The 17,740-nt window shown below is 52.7% G+C and overlaps 1 protein-coding gene across 1 annotated transcript in view; it reads left to right on the plus strand.

The window, feature by feature from the left end:
• The first annotated feature begins 8,509 nt into the window (after window positions 1-8,509).
• FAM222A (family with sequence similarity 222 member A) overlaps window positions 8,510-17,740 on the plus strand; it is a 99,893-nt gene continuing 90,662 nt past the window's right edge. The window contains exon 1 of the mRNA XM_054995913.1: window positions 8,510-8,754. The gene's annotated coding sequence lies outside the window, so the exon portion shown is untranslated. The remainder of the gene's footprint in view (window positions 8,755-17,740) is intronic.

Raw genomic sequence — 17,740 nt, forward strand, 5'->3', positions numbered from 1 at the left:
GTCAGGAGGACTCACAACGCTGTTGGTGGCTGCCCAGCAACCTCCTTTTGCATCATTCCAGCCATGGATTCTGAGAGGCAAGAGAGCCCTTGGCCCTTGCGAGAAACGTCATCATATAATCTACAGGCTGTAAAACCAGAGGAGGAAGGAACGGGCCCTGTGCTGGACCTCTGGTCCGGGGGAGTGCTTCACCTTCAGATGGACAGCTGCCGTTGCCCCCGACCAATTCAGATGACTGGCGCACCTCGCCAAGGCTAGTCTGATCTGACAGGCAACGGCTCGCCAGGCTGTCCAGGACAGAACGGTCTTTTCTGCCACCTGAGCTCCATTCACTGGATGTGCCAGGGACTGAGCTAAGTACCTCTGGCACGCAAAGCGGGGCTCCGCTGCCCTCCCCCCCCCGCAGCCCCTTCACTCCCCAGAGCTCAGCAATCCCGAGTTCAGTCTTGCTGGCCAGAAAACAAGAGGGATCCTTTTCCCTCGGCTCCATCAGCCCTGTGGTGTTTCCTTCCTCTGGAAGGGATACGGCTCTGAGCTTGCCTGCTGACAAAGAGCCCCTTATAATGGGGCCTGTGCAGGATATGAAATGTATCCCTGGGAGATAAGCCACAATCCCCCGTCAGTCATCTCCGTATCTATTGTGCATCAAAAGGCTCATGACTAACCAGAGCGGCAAGCGCGCGGCAGGCTCGGCGTTGCGCCGAGCGCTCTCTTCCCTCTCCATTCTTCCCCTTGTCTGTTGTATCCCCCCTCCCCCAGCACTATAGAGAGATTCGGGGAGCAACAAAGGATGATAAAGCCACGGACACAACCAGGAACGGAGGTCAAGTTCAGTCTTAGTCACCTGCGGTCTCAGGCACAGGAAGAACATTTGCTTCACCTCCAGCCTGACCCTTCTTCTACCTCGAGAGGCTGCTGGGGATTGAGCCTGGGTCCGCGGCATTTCCGGCCACCGGCGTTTTGGGCCTCACAATATGCAAAAAGAAAATGGCAATAATGGCGCCTGTGAAGGCTGCCAGGGCCACAAGTGGACAGCTGAGGGGCCAGTCCCGGTAGGACTCGGTGCCACAGTAGGATGGAGTCCTGCAGCACCTCTCCTGGATGAAGTGCAGAAGTGCCCTCAGTGGAGGACGGAGGATGCTGGCAGAAGGGCTGGAGAGTTGGGGAAGCTGGCAGGAGAGGCGGTTGGCCGGCCAGTAGAGACATCTGGTCAGAGGGTGCCAGGGCTTTTTTTCTGGGAAAAGAGGTGGTGGGACTCAGCGGTGGAACTCAGGACCGCACAACGATGTCACTTTGGGTCAGCTGGAACAAGGGAGGAGTTTTTAAAAGTTTAAATCGCCCTCACCGAAAATGGTCACAAGGCCGGTGGCCCCGCCCCCTGATCTCCAGGCAGAGGGGAGTTTAGATTGCCCTCCGCGCTGCTAAGCTGCTGCAAGGCTAGGGTTGCCAGCCTCCAGGTGGTGGAAGGAGATCTCCTGGAATTGCAATTGATCTCCAGGCCACAGAGATCAGTTCCCCTGGAGAAAATGGCTGCTTTGGAGGGTGGGTTCTATGACATTATACCCTGATGAGGTCCCTTCTCTCCAAAAACCTGCCCTCTCCAGGCTCCACCTCCAAAATCTCCAGGAATTTCCCAACCTGAAGCTGGCAACCCTGTGCAGGCCCTCCATCACGCATGCTCCTGTCCTGCACGATGACGTCACTTCCAGGAAGTGATGTCATCACACAGGCAACGTGCTGCCCCTGGGAGCACTCCAGTGCTCTGCAGCGGGCCAAATCAGGCTGCTGCAGAATGCAGGAGCACTGCCGGGGTGGCACGACAGGCCTTGGAGCCCTCCTGCGCTCCGCAGCAGCCTAATTCAGCTGAATTGGGCCACTGCGGAATGCGGGAGCACTGTTGGAGTGGCATGATGGGCCCGCAGCAGGCCGAATCAGGCTTGTTTTGGGCTGAAATCGGCCTACTGCAGCATGAGGGAGCACACTGTGCTGCCCAAGAGTGCGCCCTGGGAAGTGCATTCCCCTGCCTTTCCCCCTGCTGGCCAGGGGTTGGAGCGGGGGACCCTTTGCCCCCAGTGGGGGACTGGCAACCCTAGGTGCCAGGGTGGCCCGGCATGGCAGCGCGGCTCTCCCAAGGCCCTGCAGTGGCCGTGGAGGTGGTAAAGAGGCCCAGCACAGTGGCACGGCGCTCCCAAGGCCCCATAGCAGAGGCATGCCGTATCACTTTTCTAGAGCCCATTGTACTTTTCCACATAATGGGCTCTGTTGCTAGTGAGTCATTGTTTTCTCACCACTGTTCTAAAGAACTATGCAATGGAGGATGCTGGAAGGGAGTGCTGGAGAGCATCGGGAATCCTGTTCTCCTACACCTGGCACAAAAGGAACAAGCTGTATTCCAGGGGTGCAACTGGGATTCCCCCCAGACTCAGCGGTCTCCCTGATTGCTGAAAGAGGGGTAGTCGGATAGAGCCTCTAGGGAGTGCTTTTGACTGGGGAACTGCAGTTGTCCCACAAAGGGACCCCAAAGTTAGGACCCCACCTGCTACCATCTGCCAGTATCTGGACTCATGCAGGGAAGAACTCTGCCAACGTGACTGTTGCCACCCCACACACATTTGGAAGAAGCCAGTGAACAGAGCCAATGCCCCCCTCCCTCTGCCCTGCAGTTCATGCACAGTTCAAAGCATGACCTGCTATTCGAGATTAGCTGCTAACAAGGGGCATACGAGCACTTGCTGTTAAAACCAACCTGCTTTCCAAAATGTGGAAAAGCTGCAAACATAAATCGAGATTTTAGACAGGGATCCAGGAAATTACAAGCCACTGAGCCTAAGGCATGTCCCAGGTAAATTGCTGGAAACTGTTGTTAAAGAAAGAAAAAAGAAGCGCACGGTAAAAACAAGCCCTGCTGAGGAAGGATTTGCATGGCATCTGCAAAGGGAAGACCCGCCTCACTAATATTTGGGTTATTAACAGTGCAGTCCTAAGCAGTTACTCTAGTCTAAAACCATTGAAATCAATGGCCTTTGACCAGAGTAAACCTGCTTAAGATTGCACTGTGAGAGTCTTATGTGAATAATGGTGATCAGGTGGCCAAGATTGCTTATGTTCTGTTTCAGCATTTCTTCAGCTCTGTATTAGATTCTTGCTAATGCTGTGTCTTTGTAAACTTGTGTTTATTTACCCAATGGCATTGTTTATGAAATCGTCCTTGATACTGACTGTACTACTCTCACACTGTGTAATCCACCTTGAGTCTCAGTGAGAAAGGCGGACTAGAAATGAAATGAAATATGAACGTACGCACATACTTACTTGGGCCTTCAAAGTTCTTTTGATGATGAAGCCCCTCAACAAAAGCTATGGAGTAAATGTAGCAGTCTGGGGTTAAGAAGACAGGTCATGACTAGAGATGGGCACGAACCAAATTATGAACCGAAGCTCGTCACAAACCAGGCTGGTTCGTGGTTCGCGAACTGGCAGTTCGTGGAAACTCATTTTTCATGAATTGTAATGAATTTTATCCCAGTTCGTTTGGTTCATATTTTGGTTCGTCACTGCAGACAGCCTGGTGCCGATCAATCAGTTGCCTAGGTAACAAGGGGATGGGCTCTCTGCAGACCTTCTGCTGACCTAGAAGTGACATTTTAACGAACCGAACGAGCTGGTTTGCGAACCGGGGCAAGTTCGTGATTCGTGAAACACGACAAACCGCAAACTGCACGGTTCGGAATTTTTCCAGTTTGTGCCCATCTCTAGTCATGACACATTAGGAAGCAGATAAAAGGAACAAAGGGATCCTTCTTGCAATGGAGGGAATTGAGCACTGGGGTGCTGATGGATGAATTCTTTGTATTTCCATTTTATTTGGCATCTTCTTGCTCTGAGTCAGACTGTTCATAAGTTCTCATGTTAATTAAAGACCAGAGATGTTCTTGCACATTATTGTCGCTTTGCATAATGGGTTTCGGAGTACTGATGCTGCCAAAACAGAAATTTGTTTCTTAGCCTGTGTATTTTGTACAAGAACAGAGATGGGCTGGTTGCACGTGAAACGGTTAAATATCAGGGAGAGTCATGGATCCTGTCCCGCCTCAGTGGTCAGTAAGGAGATGCTATTAATTAAACTCCATGCGGCTGGAAGGGCAGCCTGTGATGTTTGCTCCTGGCATAGTCTCCTTCAGCTGATTTGTTTGCTCTGCCAGTGTGGGAAGGGCAAGAAGCACTGATTCCCCACCTATTGATGGCCAAGCAAATCAATGCTATCTCCTTTTTCCACGCCTATGTGCACATTGATTTTTGGTGCTGTTGCTGCCTGGCTGTTTATGTAATGTCTGAACTTTGTGCAACTCAACCATTTAGTGTGCAGAAAAGGAGGCCTGTTGCCATGAAAACAGATCTCCGGATGACAGCGTAATGCCGAGTTATCCTTGTTTCCTTGGACCACACTGAATGTATTTTAACCTTGATAAGTCAATAACTTTGTACAAAAGGAGCCAGAGCCGAGAGAGCTTAGAATGCATTTAAACAGGAGGAAAAATGCTCCTGATTTGTAATCTGCAGGAAATCACTCCAGTTCTGCAGACCAATCATTTTCTGAAAAAGAGGTTGACATTCTGAACAACAAAATGCTGCCTGTATCGCCATCGAGAAAGGACCCAGGATTTTGCTGCCCTAGTTAAAAATAATTCAAGCTGAAGAGGACCCCAGAAAGATCGGTGAGGTGGAGCTTTGGAGAGCATGGGCGGGGGGCGGGGGGGGGAAGGCTGTGCTTCCCATGCGACCCCTTATGTTTACACATCCCTCTGAGCATGAGAAGAAGGTACTTTGGCCTTCCTCTGAAGCAGCCTGGGGGGGGGGGTCCAAAGTCGGGAGGGCAGGGGCAGAGGAATGCTAGCTGGAGAGGGATGGAGAAGGGAAGAGGGCCTTGCGGGAAGGGAAAGGGCAGGAACAAGCTGCAGCAGCAGAATGCCCAGGGCAAGTTCACGGTATTTTGTTGTCCTAGGCAAAGTACACCCATTTCCCCTCCCTCCCAGGCCTGCATTGTGGGGTGGAGGTGGGGAGGGGTTGGGTTGGTTTATGCCTGGTAGGCAGTGATGTCAGCCAGGGCATGCCTGTCTCTTCCCATGCCATGGCTGGGAACGAGGCAAGCTGAGCCCCTTATTATGCCCCCTGGAGCAGTCCCTTATGTGGCTTGACTGAAGAACCAGCCGTGGGGAAGCCCAAGAGCCAGTTTGGTGTAGCGGTTAAGAGCGCGGAACTCTAATCTGGAGAGCCGGGTTTGATTCCCCACTCCTCCCCTTGAAGCCAGCTGGGTGACCTGGGGTCAGTCACAGCTCTCTCAGAGCTCTCTCAGCCCCACCCACCTCACAGGGTGTTTGTTGTTGTGGGGATAATAATGACATACTTTGTAAACCACTCTGAGCGCGCATTAAGTTGTCCTGAAGGGCGGTATATAAATCGAATTTTATTATTATTGTTATTAAAAGAAGTCCTGGGCAGAGGTCCCTGAGGAGAAAGCTCCTACTCTAAGTCCTAAGGAGAGAGTCTTTGATGACCGTAACAAGTGGAGACGCCAGCCTGGGCATTGAGGGGAGTAGCAGCAAATGCAGGGGCTGTTTTTGCCTTCCAGATCGTAGCTGACTGGAGCTGGAGCTGGAGCGGTGCCTGGGCAAGCCCCCCAGTTCAGCCCATGGCATCTCCCACTTCCAGAGACGGGGAAGACGGCAGGTGGCCTGAATGCTTGGAGAGTCACTGCCAGCCAGAGCAGAGGATACCAGGTGAGGCTGGCTGCAGGAAGCCATCTGCAGGCTTGTTACTTATTTCTTGCCTCTCTTTCTAAAGCAAGTCCCAAGGCGGATAAGGAAGGACAAGAAGGTGCAAGCACGTGAATTTGACTTGAACTACGGCTTCCTCCGCAATGGGACTTGAGGCACCAGAGTGTGGTCTGAAAGCTAGGCCTCAGCCCTGGGGAACAGCAAGCGAAGACAGTGCCTTCCATCCACCCCTGAGCTACCACAAACTGCCCTCCTAGGGCAGCAGCAGAATGCCTGCTTTGCACATAGAGTGGCCAACAACCTGGAAGGAAAAGTGTCCTGGCCCTTTAACAGAGAATGAGTGGGATTATTTGCCAGGTGATGACCAAGGGAGCTTTGATTAAGAAGCTCTTACCTTGGAAATTTAGTTGGTCTTGAAGGTGCTGATGGACCCAAATCTTGCTCTTCTGCTCAGGGCTTTTTTTCTGGGAAAAGAGGTGGTGGAACTCAGTGGGTTGCCCTCGGAGAAAATGGTCACATGGCCGGTGGCCCCGCCCCCTGATCTCCGGACAGAGGGGGGTTGAGATTGCCCTCCGCGCTGCCAAGTGGCGTGGAGAGCAATCTCAACTCCCCTCTGTCTGGAGATCAGGGGGCGGGGCCACCAGCCGTGTGACCATTTTCAAGAGGTTCCGGAACTCCGTTCCACCACGTTCCAGCTGAAAAAAAGCCCTGCTCCTACTACAGACCGACATGGCTGCCCACCTTTACCAGGTGATGCTGTTTACCTCTTTGCCATGAAAAGCTTCCACTGCTCATTTCCACACATTAAGCTGCTGTTAAAATGGCAATAGAAAAGAGTCCAGTAGCACCTATAAGACTAATAAAATTTGAAGATGTGAGCTGTGGCTCATGAAAGCTCATAACCTACCACAAATTTTATTAGTCTAATCTCACACTATGTAATCCGCCTTGCGTCTCAGAGAGAAAGGCAGACTAAAAATGACATAAATAAAGAGTCTTATAGGTGCTACTGGACTCTTGCTCTTTTCTGCTGCTACAGACTAACACGGCTACCCATTTTGACTTAAAAGAGCAAGACATGTTTTTCTTCAGGTTGCTGGCAACCCTGTCTGCGTGCCAGTGTGGTGGTTGGAGCATTAATTAACTTCTGAGAGATCTGAGATCAACCCAGTCAGTGATACAGGAAGCCCCCTGGGTGATCCTGTGACAATCACTTTTTAGTTTGCCCTGCCTCACAGGATTGGTGTGAGGCTAGAGGAAGGGAGAGCCAGGTTGCTAGAGCTGAGCCTGGTGAGTCCTACCTGGAGGACAGAAGATGCTGCGGTGGCTAACCCCGTACACAGAGAAGGTCAAAACCATGACAAGGCCCTATGGTTCCTGGGCCCTCCAACTCCTCGCATCCATCAGAAGACAAGCTGCCAGTTTCGTCTGCCAGACAAGAAGCCCAGACTGCCTATGAACAGGAGCTGGAGATCCGATCTGCAGAGGAACCTGCTATGGAGACCCTACAGTTGCCCCCAGGAACCAAGATGGAAGTCTGGGTGGAAGCTCTGCTCAGGTAATGGAATGTGCAGCTGGCTGTTTGGGGCTGAGGAGACCTCAGAAGATCCAGATCTATCTTGAGGCTTTGAAGACAAAAAAGGGAAACTGCAACCGAGCAATCAGAAGGCGGTTGAGACAGGACCGTCATGAAGGAACTAGAAAATGTCCTTAAGGATCGACTCTGCCAAGCAAGCCACGACCTGCTGACACTTTGCAAGATACGGGCAAGACTGCCCCGGAGGTCTTTCACTCACAGGGTAGCCCTAAGTCGGAAGCGCGGTGACGGAGCATCGTCCACACGCAAGCACACGCCAGGCCCATTTTGCAATGTAACCTAAGAAACTCAGCGAGCGTTTTCCCGAGCGAGGGACTGCAACTCCCATCGCTCCCGGCGGCCGCGGCGCCTGCCGGGTCTTGCAGTCCCTGCCTGCCCGGCGCGCCTCTCGCCTCCTCCGTCCCCGCTTCGAATTTTGCCGCGAAGGCGCCGCGTGGCTCCGGAGGCCCCGCCCATCCCACCCCGCGCGGGCGGGGCCGCGAGCCGAAGACGCTTCGTGGCGTCGCCGGGGCAACCGCGGCCCGGGGATAATGGGGGGCGTGGCCCGGCCGCGTGCGCCTGGCGCCTGGGAGCGCGCGCGCCGCCTGCCAGCCCGCCCGCCCGGCTTCGCCGCTCAGTGTCGCCGGAGCCGCCGCGGAGGGAGGCAGCAGCGTCGGAGCCTCCGGCGCGCGGCAGCCAGCGAGGCCCGGGCAGGCGCGGAGGCTGCCCCGGGGACGCGGACCTGCAAGCGACGCCCGCCGACCGGGGCCGGAATTGCCAGCCGAGCCGGCGCGGTGCAGAGACTCGATCCGGCGGGGGCGCCGCGCTGCCTCTGCCCGTCCTCCGCCGAGCCGCGGCCGGGCGCTGCTGGCTCGTAGCCCCTTTCTGCGCGCTTCCCGACGCCGAGCGATCCGGATCCGGCCCGGTCCTCTGCGGTGGGGCCGCTTCCCAGCGGCGTCCGCCCCACGGCTCGCCCGCCCGCCGCTCTCTGCAGCCGGGCGGGGGCACTCGAGGAGCCGCGGCGGCGGCGGTGGCCCGGATTCTCTCCCGGCGAGGCGAGCACACAAAGGGAGGGAGGGCGGGGAGGAGGAGCCAGGCGCGATGGGCCGCCCCGCTCCGCTCCGCTCCGGCAGGATGTGAGCCGCTGGCAGCCCCGGCGAGCGTCGCAGAGCCCCGTCGGGCGGCTCCGCGGGGAGGCGAGCGCGGGAGGCCGGCGGCGGAGGATGCGGCGGCGGCGGCGCTGCTTGAGCCCCTCCTGGATGCGGCGCCTGTGACCCGCGGCCGCGCCGCGCTGGGATCCTTCGGCTGCGCCCCGCTCGGCTCCATGGCTCCGCGGACGAGGCAGGCGAGGCGGCGCCCGGCGGCGCCCTGAAGACGGATCCGGGCTGCGGCGGCGCCTGGCTGGTAAATGTCGCCCGGCAGGGGCCTCCCCGCGCCGCGTCCTTCTCCCTGGGCTGTCCCCGGGCAGGCGCTGCAGTGCGCCCGGCGGCCTGGCGCAGGGGCCGGCTGTGCCCCGGAAGGGCCGCCCGGCAGCGGGCTGCAGCGCCGGCCGGGCCCCGTGGGCCAGGCCGGCCCTTCTCTGTTTGCTGGGGCTGCTGCTTGGAGCGCGGCTGGACGGGAGGCGCTGGGCAGGGGCGGCGGGGCCAGTCCCTCGGCTCGGGCAGGGGCGGGCGGGCGGGCGAAGCCCGGCGCGCTCCCTTCCCGGCCGGCCGGGCGTCCTTGCGGGCGCTTGCGGCTGCCGCTTCCAGCCTCGCTCCCGGCGCTCCCAGTGTCTGGCCGGCTGCGTGGCGGGGCTGCGGGGCAGCAGCTGGGCAGAGAAAGCCGAGCGAGCGGAATGGAGCCTCCCCGGTCAGAGGCAGTCGGGAAAGGCGGCAGGCGGCAGGCTTCCTGGGCCGCCTGAGCGCAAGCAGAGCGCCGCCTTCGGGAGGCCCCGGTGCCGCAGGAGCGCTGCAACGCGCCTTCAGACCATCCTGGCGGACAGGCCTGTCGGCAGCCAGTAGCCCGGCTTGCGAGGAATGGAACCTCCACCTGCAGAGGCAGTATACCTCGGCGGCCCTGCCCACACTCTGCCTCCCTGAGGGACCTAGAAAGCTTCCTCCATTCTGCTGCTCTTTGCTCATCTGGCCCCCTTGTGTTCTTGTCCCCAGCTGGTTTCTCCAGAGGAGGGCTTTGCCTTGGGTGGAAGTAGGGGGGATAATAAAGGTAGTGACAGGTTTCCTTGCCGAAGGGCCTGTGTCCTTGAGCCCCGGAGGTCTGCAACGGTCAAGTGCTGGCAGCGCAAGGAGCACTTTTGGAATATCTGGCTGGACTGTGATGATCCCGTTTGATGGGTTGTGCCCTGGTGGGGGTGGGGATGGTTTTTGGAGGAGAAACAAAAGGAGGGTGCAGAGGCAGGGGAAACGAGGCTACCTCCGTTGAGGCATCTTCCTGTCACTTAGCTCAGGGGGAGGTGGATTTTTCAGGTGGGGACTGCCTCTGCCCCCCCCCCTCACTTCCGAGAACTCCCAGTTGGTGCTGGATGGTGGAAACAGAATGTGGCTCCCTCTCTCTCTCTCCCAAAACAGCCCTCCAGCTCTTTTGGGGAAGCATCGGCCCACTAGCCCACGAGGCCACAGTCTGTATGTTAAGCAACTGGGAGGGCCGGGTGAAAAGCGCCCGCAGGCCAAACGTGAGCCCCAGCTGTGTTTCCCCCAGGTCCCTGCTTTCTGCCTCTGTTAATCTTCTGAAAGTAATGGCTCTGCAGAAGAGCGGCGGGAGAGCGTGAAATCGGGGTGGTGCGCTGCTACGTCTCTGCTCCCTTCACGTGGCTTGGGGCGAAGCACAAACTTGGTCTTGCAGTCAGGTCTGGTGAGGAATAAGGTTGCCCGTCCTGGTGAATTAGTCTGTGATTCAGCTTCGGGGGCTGCTGCACCTGGAGAGGTTTATGAGCCCCCAAACAGAGATTGGGAGGCGCTTCTACTTGGAATCCAAAGGAGTCAGGCGTCTGTTAAGCTTGGTTGGGTATTCTTTTTCAGGTGTGCATAAGAGAGGGCTGCGTGCTCAGTTGTCTTGCTCATAGTCGTGGCCCTTCCGGCAGGTGAAGCAGTGGTACAAATTTTAACTCCGGACAGGGCGAGAGAAGGTTCCCATGACTGGTAGTACTGCTGGGTTTAATTGGGAGGTCTGGTCATGGACCTCTGGATTTAGTAAGATGCTTCTGCCCTTGACTTTGTATATTGTAAAAGACTGTACGGACTTGGTGGTGTTTGCTCTCTCCCTCACCCCCCCCCCCAAATCCATGGCTGGTTTTAACAGGTTGGTTTTAACAGGTCGATAAATCTGCATTCCAAGCCCTGTTCTTGGTTTCTGCCGCAAGATATTTCAAGGCTCTGTAGGGAGGGCTATGAAATCTCTAAGCTTTCAAGTCACTGCATAGTTATCTGGAAGGAAGGGAGGCCAGCCTTGGAATTATGCTGTTGGTCAGATGGATGCCCTGAATTAACAGCCCTTGACTTTTTACTGGAACTCTCACCTCTCCTGTTGGATCCATGTGAAGGGCGGAGCAACCTGGCCTGTTTGTGGATAACATTCAGCCACGTTGGGACTGGGATTGTAAAGCACTCGGGAGGACAGTCTCTGCTTTCCTGACATCATTTAATGTTAATTTCTTTTCCAGATTCTGTTTATTGTTTTCAAAATCTCAATGTGACAAATAACTTTTACAAAGATAATTATCTATAAACAATTGTTACTCTCAGTATACGTTTTCTAAATTAGTATACATTTATACATTCATAAATAACATATAATTTAATGCTGTTTTAATAACTGCCGCTGTATTACATGTTCTGTGCCCGGGTTAGCAGGTATTGCATTAACCCGCTTTGATGACACCTCAGATTCTGGGGCTGGAAATTTGAAAACCCGACAAATGGGATGAATTAAGAATTTAACCTGCTTTATGAGTCAAGGAATGCCCTTTTCATTGAGAGATCACAGCCGTGTGGATAAATGGGGGTTCTGCCTTTATAAATAATTTTCAGATCTCATGTCCAGTCATCCTAAAAGCTGGTGGTTCTAATCTCACTTGGCAGCCTTGAGAAAGTCATAGCTACCAGTATTTTCCTTAAACACATCCTCATTGCCATTTTCTGATCAATTATGGTAGGACTTGTGCTGTTTTTCTTTATCTCATTTACATGGCTTCTTCTAAGGACACAAAATGACTTTAAAAACAAAGTTGAAATCACTATATTAATTAGTGTTTTAAAACATACACAGTACCTACGCCTTGTGTCCCAGAGCTGGACAAAAATCTAGCCTGCTGGCCTCTAAACACTCTGGGCCCCCTCGCCTGCTGCATGGTCCAGTATTTATTTCAGAATTTATGTCCTGCTTCTCCAGAATAGCTGTTTACTACAGTTCTGGCAAACTTTAAAATGGCAGCATGCAAACGTGATAAAATTCAAAAATCCAAAAAAGTAACAAAACCGTATGCCTGTGAGCTCTTAGAGTAGTGATAATTCAATTAGAGTATTTTATTTAAAAAGTAGTTGACTTCCTAGTCCTTGTCATTGAAGAGGATTGGGTCTCCGGTAAAAAAGTTCAAAATTCTTCTGCTTTGCCTCAGGACATCCCCCCCCCCCCCCTTCAGCAGCCATCTTGGAGCATGAGAAATAGTAATCGTGCTTCTGTATATGCACAGAGTTCCTTCCCTTTGCTATTTGGTCACTGCCGTTGGCTCTCCCTGATCGGAGGTAATTAAAGGGCATATCCTTGCAAAGGCTCCCTTTGATCGTATGCAGATTTGTTAAGCATACTCTGTCTTTTGTGCCTCTGGAAAAAGCTTGACTTTGGGCAACCTGTTATGTCAAATGTGAATGACAAATTGCACATCGGATTCTTTGCGCAGGCAAGAAAAAGGAGAGAGAACAGAGGACATTTCTCCTTTCTCTCCTGCCTGGCACATTCTTCGGAAAAAGCTAATATTCGCACAAGGTAATTCAATCAAGCAGTGATTCCTGTCGGCTAACACAGCGACGCTGGGAACAGAGAGGCAGGCGCACAAAAGCCCTGCTGTATTACCTCCTGCTTGCCCCCGAATTGCTTTTCTCCCTCGAGTGAGCCGGCTAAAGCTGGCTTTATTATGTTAACCTATTTGCGTGTCAAGAGCTATTGTGCCGCTCCGTATCTGTGTTTGTGTTTGCTTGGCGCTGCAAAGGAAAGGGCGAAGGGGAAAATGGCCGTCCGGTCAGTGCCTGGCGCTCCAGGGGCACTGCTCTGTTGCTAAGTGACTTGCGTCCCCACTAATCGCTTATCTCCCAAGGAGTTGTCCTCCGTAATTATAAGCTGGCTGACATCTTTGAAAGCTGCCTAACGGTGTGTGTGTGTGTGTGTGTGTGTGTGTGTGTGTGTGTGAGAAATCTGCATTGAGCAAAGGGGATGTTGCTTCTCTTTGGCTGCAGCAGGGAGATTCATTCTGTAACCTGCAAGCAAAGGAAAAGGCCTCATACAGAGTTGGGCCATTGGTCCTCCTGGCCCAGAACTGTTTACTCTTGCTGGCAGGGACTCCCCAGCAGACAGCAGCGCCTGCTCCTGCAGATTTGGGGGTGGGACCCAGAATTGGCTTCATGCAAATGAGGTGCTGTGGTACTGAGCTCTTCTTCCTTTAAATATGGCCGTGAAATCGCACCAGGAAGACGCTGTCGTTCCGGGAGCTTGGCGCGACGTTCCGTGGCCGGTAAGCAGTGTGAAAACGGCCTATGCCTAGTTGCCTTACAGAGAGCCCAGTCAGTGGTTGCTCTAGCCCAGGGTTCTCTATTCTGACATGCCAGGGTCTCCCCTGGGTCTGAGGCGGAGAAGGCTCTTCCTGAGCATCGGCCTGAGCTCTTTAACCAGAGATCAGCCCTGGTGCCTTCTGCGTGCAACACACCCACTTGCTTATTTACATAATTTAAAACATTTCTGTGCCCCCTTTCGACCTGCATCAGAATTCCTGACGCAGACCGTGAGCTGGGACTAAAGACAGTTTAGGAATGTTTTACGTAAATAAATTAACATTAATGCTTAATGATATCCCATCTCTGTGTACATTTTTAGTGGCTGATAGTCAGACCATTAAAAGTGCAGTCCTGTTAAATCGGAGCCGTTGCCGGTAGAGCTGTGGGCAACTTTTCCCAGTCTGTACACTCCCCCCCACACACACACTTCCACCAAGCACAGAGGGAGGCTGTGGACATGAGTTCGATCCCACAAAGCCATTCTGCTAGCAGTGGTGTCCTGCGTGCACTGCGTGAAAGCACTTCCTCAGAAGACTGGGTTTGTGAGATTCCTCCCATAGTGTGTTCGCATGTCACATTTGCTGGACTAAGGGAGGGTGGACCTATCCACCACACCACATTAGCAAAGTTTTATGTACCTGACACCCCCCACCCCAAGGGCACAAAATCGTTTAAAGGTCCCTCATTGTCATTTGTAGTCTGCCTTTCTCACTGAGACTCAAGGCGGATTACAGAGTGTGAGATTAGTACAATCGGTACCAAGGACATTTCCCTACACAGTGTCATAGGATTTGACAAAGACCTAGCATTAGCAAGGATCCAATACAAAGCTGGAGAATTGCTGAAACAGAACTTCTAGGATTGACATTAGACAACATAAAGCACAGGTTGTACCTAGGAGTACGTATTTAAAGAAACAGTACATAAGGCAACATAGTGGTGAAGTCTGTGGTCCCTAACTCATTAGTGAAGCATCTGAGACCCCTTCCCTACAATACCGCCCTCCTATCTGAGTAAAAATCCTTTTTGAATAATTTGGTTTTGCATTGTTTGCGGAAAGCCAGGAGAGTGGGGGGGGGGGGGGCGTCTCCTGACCTCCTCAGGCAGGCTGTTCCACAGGGTAGAAAGCCCATGTACGGGCTACTGTTGATTTTGCCCATGTACAGGCTACCATCCTGTTCAGATGAGCGAAGCTGCTGTGGAGGAACAAAGGGAGGGAGGCGGTCCCGTAGGCATGCTGGGCCAAGGCCGTGAAGAGCTTTGTGTGCATGTTTGATTTAGCTTTACTCTTTGAGTTGGTTTCGTTAAATTTGTAGATTGCACTGAAAGGACATTGCTGTCATTGAACTCTTAATTCGAGGTGTGCAAGGAATCCTCAGCGTGGCAGGAACTCACCGATGAGTCAGTTGGGTGAGGAGAGATTAGCTAGCCACTGTTGCTCCTTGGAGGCCCTCGACGGTGGAAGAAAAGCATGAGTGAAAGATCTGAGGCTGTGAAGGCAACTCACCTGTGGTGGTGGTGGGGGGGTGTCTCCTGGCAGGGCCACTTTTGCATTTTCTGCGGGATACAAGAGGGCCCATCTGTTACACTCTTTAATGTTAATTTGTAGGCAGAGTCATAGGGTTGGAAAGGACCTCTAGGGTCGTCTAGTCTAGACCCCTGCGCAATGCAGGACATTCACAACTACACGTCCCCCCCACCCTGACTGCCCCAGGGACTCCTGCTCCATGCCCAGAAGATGGTGAAACACCTCCAGGATCCCTAGTCAAACCAACCTGTGGAAAACCGCCCCTTGACTCCAAGGTGGCGATCGAGCCTGAGTGTGTAAGAAGGGCCATGAAAACCAAGCCCTGATGCAACCCCTCATGCCCTCCCCCTCACGATCTGCCCAGGTTCACAGCATCAGCACTGCTGTCAGGTGGCCATCTAGCCTCTGCTTAAAAACCTCCAAAGGAGGAGAGCCCACCACCTCCCGAGGAAGCCTGTTCCACTGAGGGACCGCTCGAACTTTCAGGAAGTTCTTCCTAATGTTTAGCTGAAAACTCTTGATTTAATTTCAACCCGCTGGTTCTGGTCCAACCTTCTGAAGTAGTGGAAAACAACTCTGCGCCATCCTCTATATGACAGCCCTTCAAGTACTTGAAGATGGTTATCATATCACTTCTCAGTTGTCTTCTCTCCAGGTTAAACATGCTGAGCTCCTTCAACCTTTCCTCATAGAACTTGGTCTCCAGACCCCTCACCATCTTCCTCTGTATCCTTCTTAAATTTTAATGCCCCGAACTGAACACAGTAGTCTAGGTGAGGTCTAACCAGAGCAGAGTAGAGCGATACCATCACTTCCCGTGATCTGGACACTGTGCTTCTGTTGATACAGCCCCAAACCGCATTTGCCTTTTTAGCTGCCGCATCACACTACTGACTCATGTTCAGTGTATGGTCTACTAAGACCCCTAGATCCTTTTCTCACATACTGCCAAGCTAAGTCTCCCCCATCTTATAATTATGCATTTTTCCTTCCTAAATGCAGAACTGTGCATTTATCTCTGTTGAGATTCATTTTATTTGTTTTAGCCCAGTTTTCCAGCATGTCAGGACCATCCTGTACCCTTACTCTGTCTGCGACCATATTTGCTACCCCGTCCCAATTTAGTATCATCTGCAAATTTAATAAGTGTTCTTTCTATTCCTTCATCCAGATCATTCATAAAAATGTTGAACAGAACAGTTTTAGTTGATTAACGAAATTGTCCATTCAAACGTTCATCCCGACTTGTGTTCATTGCCAAGTCTGCGCTCTTGAAATGTGTGAGGTACTGCTACAGCTTCTGCAGAGGACCTCTTACTCACCTGGTTATTCACTCTCCAAATCTGTAATTTGGTCTTTGTGTGGTTCTGATTTTATTTTGGCTTTGTTCTTTGCATCAAGTTTTTCATTATAAGCACACCATGCCAATTTGGGGGGTAGCAGGGGGGGTGGAATGGCCTCCACATGGCGTGAGTCTGTCATTCTTTTTTTGGAAAAGGAACATTAAAGAGCCTGGTTTTATTACCTCCTTTGGCATTGTACCTTTCTAGGATTGCATTCTTGTCCTGCTGGTTAGTAGGGGTGTTGCAGCTATGTTGTTTAAAATCACCCTTGCAAACAAGAACACACAAGTTACTAGTCCATAGTTTTTTTTATTTTTACTGTCTACACTTCCACTTAGATTATCTCTCTGGGTTCATTGCTGCCGGGAAGAGGTTTTTTTTCCTGCGTCCCCACAACAGTGGAGTGCACTGTGGAACGCCCCCCCATGGAAGTTCCCACAACTTTTCTCCTGTCTTTTTCCAGCCTGCTTTCTCCAACCTGCTTTGTTTTGGGAAAGCTTGCAGTAAAGCCTGGGTGTGAGAAAGCTGGGATTTTCTTGCTTAAATGGGAGCATTTCCCCTGATTTTGTGGTGGCCATCTTGTCCCCCTACTGCGTGTATGTGGGGGGGGGGGTGTTGTTTTTTAAATAAATTGGCATTAGAATATTGTTACACCATTATAACAATATGTACAACAAGTTCTTTGCATTCACAGCTTTCATTAAAAAAATAAGACTTATGGAGATATAAGGGGAAAGGTATGCCTCTGCAAAAGAAGGAACAAGATGCTTTTATGAAAAATGAAAACTGGAAATCCAGCAGACCAGCTATATGTACTTGTTGCAATGGCACATTGATATAACAATATTCTAGTGCTGATTTTTTTAAAAATTGCAAAAACCGTGGCGGCCCACAGAAGGAGGCGTGGTCACTGCTGGGGGACTGGGGCAGGGAAACCTTGGGAAACTTGTCATGTGGAAGCCCCATTGCTGCACCAGCAATGGGGGGAACCACCCAAGCCTGTCCGTGTTCGGAAAACGCCCTAGTCATCCATGGGTTGAGAGAATCAGTTTTCTGAAGCGTCAGTGCCTGGTCACTTGTAGGTAGAGTGGACTCGCCCCAGGAGAACTTACTATAAGCTTGGAGCTTGCAGAATGGCACTGCCATGGCCTGGCTGTATTTTCGTTTCCCCTGCATTAGAGGGCAGCTGGCAGAGATTAAGCAGGGTGGCGTTGTGGGATGTTTCCCCGTAATATTGGCAAAAGAGAGCCGAGCAGAGCGGCTGTCCTTGTGAAGGAGAAAAGGCATCCAGGTGTCGGGCCTGCCTCTGCAGGTAGGTTGTCCTGCTGGAGGTCACGAAGGGGGCTCTGGAATGCCTTGCCGTCCTTCCTCATCCTGGGGCTTGCCCCCTCTTGAGGGTCTCGGTGTGGCTTTTTGCAAGAGGCACGCAGACGCAGCAGCTCTTGACGGCTGGCTGTAAACAAGCCTCCAATAAAGGCAAGTTAATGACCTGAAACTGACAAGAGTCTGCTGGGAATTTTTTATGGCCCCGAGACTCCTCTTGCCAAAGAGAGAGACTCAGCATTCCCCCCCCCCCCAGGCAAACTCTGTTGTGCCCCCCACCCCAAAGTCCCTTTAACATCCAGGAAACCTACTTGGGCCGGGCTCAGGCCATTTGCTTTCCCTTGGAGGTCCTGTCCCCCTCAGCATCTTGGGGCAGGGAGTTCTCATAGCCTCTATTCCAGGCTCGAGAGAGGCTGGCTGGCATTCAGACTGGCGTG

Source organism: Eublepharis macularius, chromosome 13, assembly GCF_028583425.1.
Source record: "Eublepharis macularius isolate TG4126 chromosome 13, MPM_Emac_v1.0, whole genome shotgun sequence".
NCBI lineage: Eukaryota > Metazoa > Chordata > Lepidosauria > Squamata > Eublepharidae > Eublepharis > Eublepharis macularius.